The 8,211-nt window shown below is 40.1% G+C and overlaps 1 protein-coding gene across 2 annotated transcripts in view; it reads right to left on the reverse strand.

Annotated features, from left to right (window-relative positions):
- dpysl2b (dihydropyrimidinase like 2b) overlaps positions 1-3,957 on the reverse strand; it is a 64,547-nt gene extending 60,590 nt beyond the window's left edge. For both annotated transcript variants that reach the window (XR_007427427.1, XM_022685303.2), the window contains exon 1: positions 3,709-3,957. The gene's annotated coding sequence lies outside the window, so the exon portion shown is untranslated. The remainder of the gene's footprint in view (positions 1-3,708) is intronic.
- Positions 3,958-8,211: the final 4,254 nt, after the last annotated feature.

The following is an 8,211-nucleotide window of genomic DNA, read 5'->3' on the forward strand; positions in this document are numbered from 1 at the left end:
AATCCTTGTTTCTTTGGAAACTTTAAAGGAGCAGCAGAAATTCCTCCTTGCTCATGTGCTTAAGCTTGGAAGTGGTGGGCCCACAAACATTCCTGATGTGACAGACCTTGGTCTTCCTCTGGCATCCATTCAAGAACTGAAAGACTTAGATGAGCAAATCAGGGTTAGACCAGAACAGAAGAACAAGTTGGTGTGTAGATTTGTCCTGTTCAAGAATGATACATCTGCACATGCAGCTTTTCATTTTCACTTTTTCTCATTCTTTTGCCTTTCCAGACAACATATCTCGGGTTTACTGGTGGAGTCAATACAAAAGAGACTGTATGGAGGGCCATGTCTACACTTTTAACAAACTCCTTGGCAAAGGAGATCAACTGGAGTGGAGCTAACCGGAAACTGGCCTTTAAAAGTCTTTCCATCAAAGGAGTTGTTCTTAGTAAGTAATGTGTTTTATAGTTCATAATTTCTTGTTTTTTAATCTTCTATTTTATTTTAGGGTTTGAATGTTGTTTTGTTTGTTTTTAATTGCATAAGAGAAAAAAAATATGAACCAATGTCTCCTATGAAACATTTCGAAATGGCAACCATTTTTCTGCAAAGCCTCCTCATTTCAGGTGCTCAAAAGAAATTGAACAAATTAAATCTAATGTTAATTTATGAATAGGCATGAACCCACAGACATAACTTCATTTGTCTTCAGTTGCTCCTGGTTTGTGGGTGCATGCTTGATCAGGTCATGGTGATGGACTCCTGGCTAGCTTTTGCCATATTTGTATTTTATTTACTTTTTTTCTGGGGGGGGGTGAAGTGCCTTCTAATTAACCTTGCTGCATTTGGTTGAATCTGAGCAGTAAGTAAATCCCTGTACACTTCAGAATTCATCCTTTTGCTTCTGTCTTCAGTCACATCCATACACTAGTGACCCAGTGCAAATGGAAGCCATTGCATGCCCATGCGATCACTGTTTTACGGAGGATGTGATGTGCTTTGTGTCAAGCTCTTCCAAGACTAGAGCTGGGCGATATGGCCCAAAAATAAATCTTTGATTTAAAAAAAAAAAGAATCTGATTTTCGATTTAAATAGATTTTTTCCCCCTACTAAAAAAAAAGTCGCTAGAAGTCACTAAATGACGTCATTGCCTAATTTGCATAATACATGTTTTTGAAGCTGTAAAGGATTAACATTGTGAGAGAGAAAAAAGTGAGTTAAAAACACCCTAAATATGTTAGAAATGATACGAATGAACTCCAACAAATAAACAACTTCTGTTGTTTTAAGTAGACAATCACGTCTCAAAATAACTTTATTTTTACGTAAATTACATAAATCAGTTTTTTGCCATGTTGTTAAATGTTATTATAAGAGCAGCACTTAGCTGGAACTGTTATTCTATGTTTTTTTTTTTTTCAGGGTTTTTTTTTTTAATTTAATTTAGTATATTTTTTTAGCTTAAGTTTTCTTTATTTTCAAACCTATTATAGATAAATTGTTGAATAGCTTTTTACAAAGAGGCAGACACTGTGGAGTAGGTGAGTGACAGGCTATGTGGGGTGTTTTTTTTTTCGTTTTTTTTTTTTTTTTTTTTTTTTTCGTGTCACACTGAAGACACTTATATGTATATTTCTGCTCTGTAAATACGGGGCGGGGTCAGTCAGCGGTGGCTTTTGGCATGCGCAGTTTATTTACAGTGTGTTGGTGGAGTGGTGTGTGTCTGCTCTGAGCGTGAGAGACTGCACTGTGAGTGTTGTGGGGCGGGGCTTTTTTTTTTTACAAAGTAAGGGAGGGAGGGAGAGGGGCGGGGCTGCGCACGGGAGAGAGGGGCTCAGAGAAAATCGATTTTCATAAAAGCACATCATACTTAACTGTAAATTAGAATTAATCGCTAAAATCGATTAATCGCCCAGCTCTATCCAAGACTTCTCCATATTTTCTTCTTTCTTCCAAAGAAGGCTGTTCCAAAACTGGGCTGGCTTCTTAATGTTTTTGGCAACGTCTAATCTGGACTTCTTATCAATGATTTGGACCTTGTGGTGAACCATCTGTATTTGCTCTCATGTAGTATTCTCTTTTAAGGTAGACTTGGACACTGGTACAGCTTTGGATTAGTTGTTTAACCTACAAGCAAACTAATTTTGTTCATTTACTTCCATTCTTTAGATGCTGTTAGAAAGTGTCCACATGCAAGAGATGCAACTGACAAAGAAGTTGAGCAGTATATAGCAAGGTGGTTACAGCTTGCTCCAGACAGAGATGGTGGGCGGAAAGAAAGGGCAAAATCTGCTGCGAGCAACACATCATTTGAGAGAGAGTAAATTATTGCTGCATCTTCATTAACACACAAGATAGCTCACACAGTTTCTCATTCTTTGACCTAGGATGCAGTTCAAATCAATTTTGGAAAAGTGTGAGCTGAATTGTGTTTTGGAAATATTAATTGTTTCGTTTGTCCAATAAAAGTGATCACAGACTGTGCTGCTTTTCAAGTTAATACATACATAATAAACATATAATTTATTTCTGAACATTAATTAATGTGTCAACAGTGTTTACAAAGCATCTTCATTTTGGGATCATTTTTAGATCTACCTGCAGTATTTGTAATAGAAAATAAGGTGTTAGATGTGTTTTTTTTACTAGTTATTAATAAGGAGTAATGGGTGTTGGGTGTGATTTATTATTAGTAAATGGTGCAACTGTATTGGGTGTATTTTATTAATAGTAAAGAGTAAGGATCAAGAGTTGGGTATCAATCAATATTATAAAATATAATAATGATGAATGGGTGTTGGGTGTGATTATTAGTAATTATTAACAAGGAGTGTTGGGTGTGATGTATTATTAGTAATCAATAATAATGATCAATGGGTGTTGGGTGTGATTATTAGTAATCATTAATAAGAAGTGTTGGGTGTGTTTTTTTATTAATAAATAATAATGATCAGTGGTTGTTGGGTGGGATTATTAGTAATCATTAATAAGTAGCGTTGGGTTTAATTTATTATTAATAATCATTAATTAGGAGCAATGGGTAACAGGTCTCATAATTAATCACGCTGCAGTAGGCAGACTGGGCTGCCGCAATCGGCACTATTCACTCGGGCCAGATCCGGGCAGTCATTCAAAACGGAGTTGAGCCGAGCCGGCGAGAGGGAGTCGGACCGATTACTGAAGACGTTTTGCCGGTAGGTTGGACTCGGGCCAGCACTGGCCCAGCATCATTCAAACACGCGGCCCATAATCGGACCGACGCTGGACGAGTAGGCACGAAATCACCTGCCGGAATCGGCCCTGTTCACTCGGGCCAGCTCCGGGCAGTCATTCAAAACGGACTCGGGCCGAGTCCACTTGCCGGAATCGGACCTACAACTTTTTGCCGGCAAGTTGGGATCGGGCCAGAGCTGGGCCGACTATATTTTGCTAGCTGGGCTAGTGCTACTATTAGTAACACAACTACTAATAACAATAAGCAGAGATACATTGATAAATACATTAATATGAGTAATAAAGTCTATGAGCAGGATGTTCTGTGCTGTCTGGGCGCTGCTGGTGGTCTCTGGTGGTCTCTGGTGGTCTCCACTGAAGCTTCATATCTGCATATACCACCCAGTGCCCACTGCCCACTACAGACCACCACCCAGTACCGGTCAGCGCGCGCCCAGAGCAGCCTGGCACGAGCAGAGAGACAGAGAATGAGAGGAGCGCGTTACCGTGCACGGGAGCCGCGGCGCGAGGATGAGGAGGGTGATGAAGATGAGGAGGAGCTCGAGGCGGCTGGACGGAGCTCGCGGGGCAGCGGGGCTTGGCCGGAAGTGACGCGGCGCGAGACGCTTACAATAGCAATTAATCCATATCTGCGGGTGCGTTACGCTGCTGCTGCTGCTGCGCTCGCGCTGCGCGTCCTGCAGGAGAGTGCACGGGGTCTCAGGGTGCGCGCGCGCCTCACCAACACACACACCCTAGTGATGCTGCTGCTATCTGCTATCTGACAAAACGCACAATCATGCGCGCGCACACATACACACACACACACACACACACACACACAGGCTCCTGCACCTCCAGCTGAGATGCACTCGCCTCATTTACTGATCTCGTGGCCACGCCCTAAAACACGCGGGCGCTGTCCCTTCAGCACCGCGCGCGCGCTCGCGCTCTCACTGCAGTCTGTTGCACGAGGGTTCACCGAGTTTACCTACAGAGATACTTTACACACAGCTCTAATAATAATAATAATAATAATAATAATAATAATAATAATAATAATAAATAACGAAAAGTTGATTGATTGAGTACATAAAGTTCCCACTGGTTTCTAAGGTGGTTCTAAGTATGTTGGTTGCTAAGGGGTTTGTTTCTATGGTATAGTTGTTGATTTTGCTGGACTGTTCATTATTATATATTTGCTTCTATGTAGTTGCTAAGATGTTACTGTATAGTTGCCTTTGGCTAGGCTATTGTTAAGACGTTGCTATTGTGTTTCTGTGCAGTTGCTGTGGCAACAGGTTGGTTTTTAAGACCTTTCTAAGCATTTCCTAATGTGTTGCTAGACTGTTGCTAATGTGTTGCTAGGCTACTGCTAAGATGTTGCTAAGGTGTTGCTGTGCAGTTCCTGTGGCAACAGGTTGGTTGGCAAGACATTGCTAAGCAGTTCCTAATGTGTTTCTTGGTTATAGATAAAATGTTGCTAAGGTGTTACTATGCAGTTCCTGTGGCAACAGCTTAGTTGGTAAGACTACCTAGCAGCTCCTAAGGTGTTGCTAGACTGTTGCTAAGGTATTACAGTGCAGTTCCTGTTGCAACAGCTTGGTTGCTAAGACCTTGTTAAGCAGTTCCTAAGTTCATTGTTTATCGCTAAGGAGTTGCGATGTGGTTGCTGTGTCGGATCTCACTGAATTCCCATAAACACACTCCGAAACCTTGTGGAAAGCCTTCCTAGAAGACGATGATGAATGTAAAAAAAAATAAAAAAATTGTAAAAGCAAATAAGCAAATACTTTATGCAATATAGTGTAACTGTTTTGCAGCAATGTTTAATACATTCTTTAATCAATGAGTGGATGAATGGATCCAAATTGAAGATGTGGCATGTAGTAAGAGGATCATGAGGATCAGGGGTGTAATATCAGTAAATAATCCACTTTTCAGCACCATCAGCTGGCCTGGGTGTGCCCAGCCAAGTTCCTCACGTATAAGTGATGGATATTTCTGCTGTAAATCATCCTGCAGGCTGGTCATACTCTCAGCGCTGGGAAATCAGACAGAAGCTCAGCCTGCTGACTCATCAGATCCAGCCCTGTTCTGGCTCTCACTCGCTTTGATAGAGTGGGGTGATCTACACTGAGGTGGTCAGATTACGCTTTCTCAAAAACAGCAACGATAAAAAGTTTTTTTTAGGTGGATTGTGGTGGATGTGGTCTAACTGTTGCTGTATGATTTACAGTATGAGCTCCATATAGTAATAGTACTCCATGGAAGCTTGCCAATGGAGCACCAGTACAGGAAGTATTTGATGGTGGACCATTCGGGTCTGAGAATGGTGTGGTGTCTATGGAACACCACCAGCAAAGTACAATTGAGATAGGTAGGTGTATTTTTAGAACAGTTATGTTTACACTAGTTAAAGGTAAAAATCCACCCCGGGGTTTTGTTCCAACTGCCTGGGCTGCTCTGCTGAGGCTCAGCCAACCAAACCCCGGGGAGGATTTTTTACTTTCTATAGGTTTAAATAGGATCTCCGGTGGATTTTACGTTTTACTCTAAGACTAGGTCAGTGGCTGAACTGCACCCAGCAGGACATTATTACACATGTTGTAAAGTAACATATGAACAATTCAAAGACTGTTTTCAGTGTAAAAAAAATTAATTTTTGTCTGTCTTGCTAGTGCCACAGTGCTGTTAGCCAATCAGAGGCGATATGTTTGCATGTATGAATATTCGTGAGCAAGAGCTGAAATCCTATTGTTTTTCACCGCCCACTCCTCCACTGGACTAAAGCAATGTTATACCAGATCACCAGAGCAAACAGCTCACATACCATTCATTCATACTAGAGACACAATTAGACATTTTAAATGGAAAAAAAAATGATGGAATGAGACCTTTAAGCTTATAGCGCTCTATACACTTTATAGAGCATGCATTTTACCTGATAAAAAGAAGACTGAGAAGAGTAACCTCCCAAAAACAAACAGCAGCTGGAAAAGCATTATGAAAGAAGAATGCAAAAGGTGCTATCTTCTGAACTGTGTATCAGATCCAGATATAAATACCATGGAAATAAAATTATAGTTTTATTTCTCACTGAAATGTTTTCAATCTACGGCAGAAATAAAAAGATTATCCTCAGTGTTACACTACTTTTAAAGGGGGAGTATGTGCATATAGCTGTAGTTTCATGCTGATGCTGATGCTTCATGCTGACTCCTGCTAGAGATACTGGGACACACCCTGTAAAATTTCCCAGTGCAGCCACCAGAGGACAGTGGTTTACTATTAAAAAGAAAGAAAAGCATGAGATAAAAAAGAGATTTACAGCTGCTTAGGAAAGATGACCAACCTGTTTAAAACATGCTCCTAAACCACTGGTTTAAATAGAATTTTCCAAAGCAAATATAAAAACACACAAAGCACACAGAAGCTGCACAAATAACAGATGGTTCTGGACCAAATATGGCCTAGTTAAAGTACCTAGTGATCAGATTCTGGCTAAAGAAATTATTTTAGGGGAAAAGCCCATATTCACAGTTTGCCATGATAATTTCACAATTTTCACAAATTAAATAAACCTTAAATGTTTTTTCTCGCTTTTTTTTTTAAAGAAAACTAATACAAATATATAATTAAACACATTCTTTTGATATTGAACATTCCAAAAAGGCACAATATTACTAATAAAATGCATTTGTCTTCTATTATATTAATTATTCTTTCTATTTGCTTGATTGGCTAAACAACAGAAGTTTTTAAAAAATTAAAAGGCCATTTAAAAATTATGCGTTTCTTTGATTTTACCAAATTGCAAACCTCTGAAATATAATCAAGAGGAAGATGGATGATCACAAGCCATATATATATATCAGTATAGGTAAAAAGGAATCTACCGTAATAGGTAAATAGTAAGCCATACACTTGTTTTTACAACATTAAATACTGCTAAAAACTGCAAAAATCCAGATTAATCACAAGTTTTACCACATTAATATTGATTAATGTCAGTCCTTATTGATGGTCTAATTGGTGATTATTGGTGGTACTGGTTTCAGTTTCAGTACCCGGACAGGATTAACTGTGGACGCTGTAAGAGGAAGCTGTCTGAAAGGGATGTTCGGGTGCTAACCCGGATTGTGTCCAAAAAACCTAAAACCACGGCTGAACAAATCACGGCAGAATTCAATGTGCACCTCAACTCTCCTGTTTCCACCAGAACTGTCCGTCACCACAATAAATTATTGTGCTCTAAAACCAGGTGTTTCAGCTTCATTGTCCAACCCCTGTAAGTGGAATAAGATGTATGGCTGTAATACAGAGCCTAATTCTGCAGTGGTGGCACACCCTGGCGCCGTGCCCTCGCTGTTAAAGGGCATGTGGGGGCACATAGCTGGGCAGTACGTGAGGAACGTGGCTTCACAGGGACTGCGGTGTTCCTCCACACACTCGTACGAGATCTCAGATCCATAAATAAGCTGTGATGAGTGTTAACATGTGCTCAATTTAACCACAGAGACGTTGATTGTTGATGATTATGGCTTACAGCCAATATAAACCCAAAAATCAGTGTTTTAGAAAATTAGACCGATTGGTACATTTGCCAGTGTGGGCAGTGTGCCAAGTCCTGCTGAAAAATAAAATCAACCATCACTGATTGGTGGAAGCTTCCCACTAGACCTCAAGCAGTTTGGACTGTGTGTTTCTCCACTCTTCCTCCAGACTCTGCTCCCTTTATTTCCTTTAAATGAAATGTAAAATGTACTGATGATCAGTGATGGTTTGTTTAGAGAGACATGTCATCTGCTGGTGTTGATCCACTGTGTTTTATTATCAAGTCTAAAGTCAGTGCAGTTTTGTTTTCCCACACAAACTTACTTTATGGTGATGCTGCTTTTATTTTCCAGCAGGACTTGGCACACTGCCCACACTGCCAAAAGTACCAAAATTTTCTGATACACTGATTTTGGGGTTTTTATTGGCTGTAATCCATAAGTTTCACATTT

Source organism: Astyanax mexicanus, chromosome 20 (genome assembly GCF_023375975.1).
Source record: "Astyanax mexicanus isolate ESR-SI-001 chromosome 20, AstMex3_surface, whole genome shotgun sequence".
Lineage (NCBI taxonomy): Eukaryota > Metazoa > Chordata > Actinopteri > Characiformes > Acestrorhamphidae > Astyanax > Astyanax mexicanus.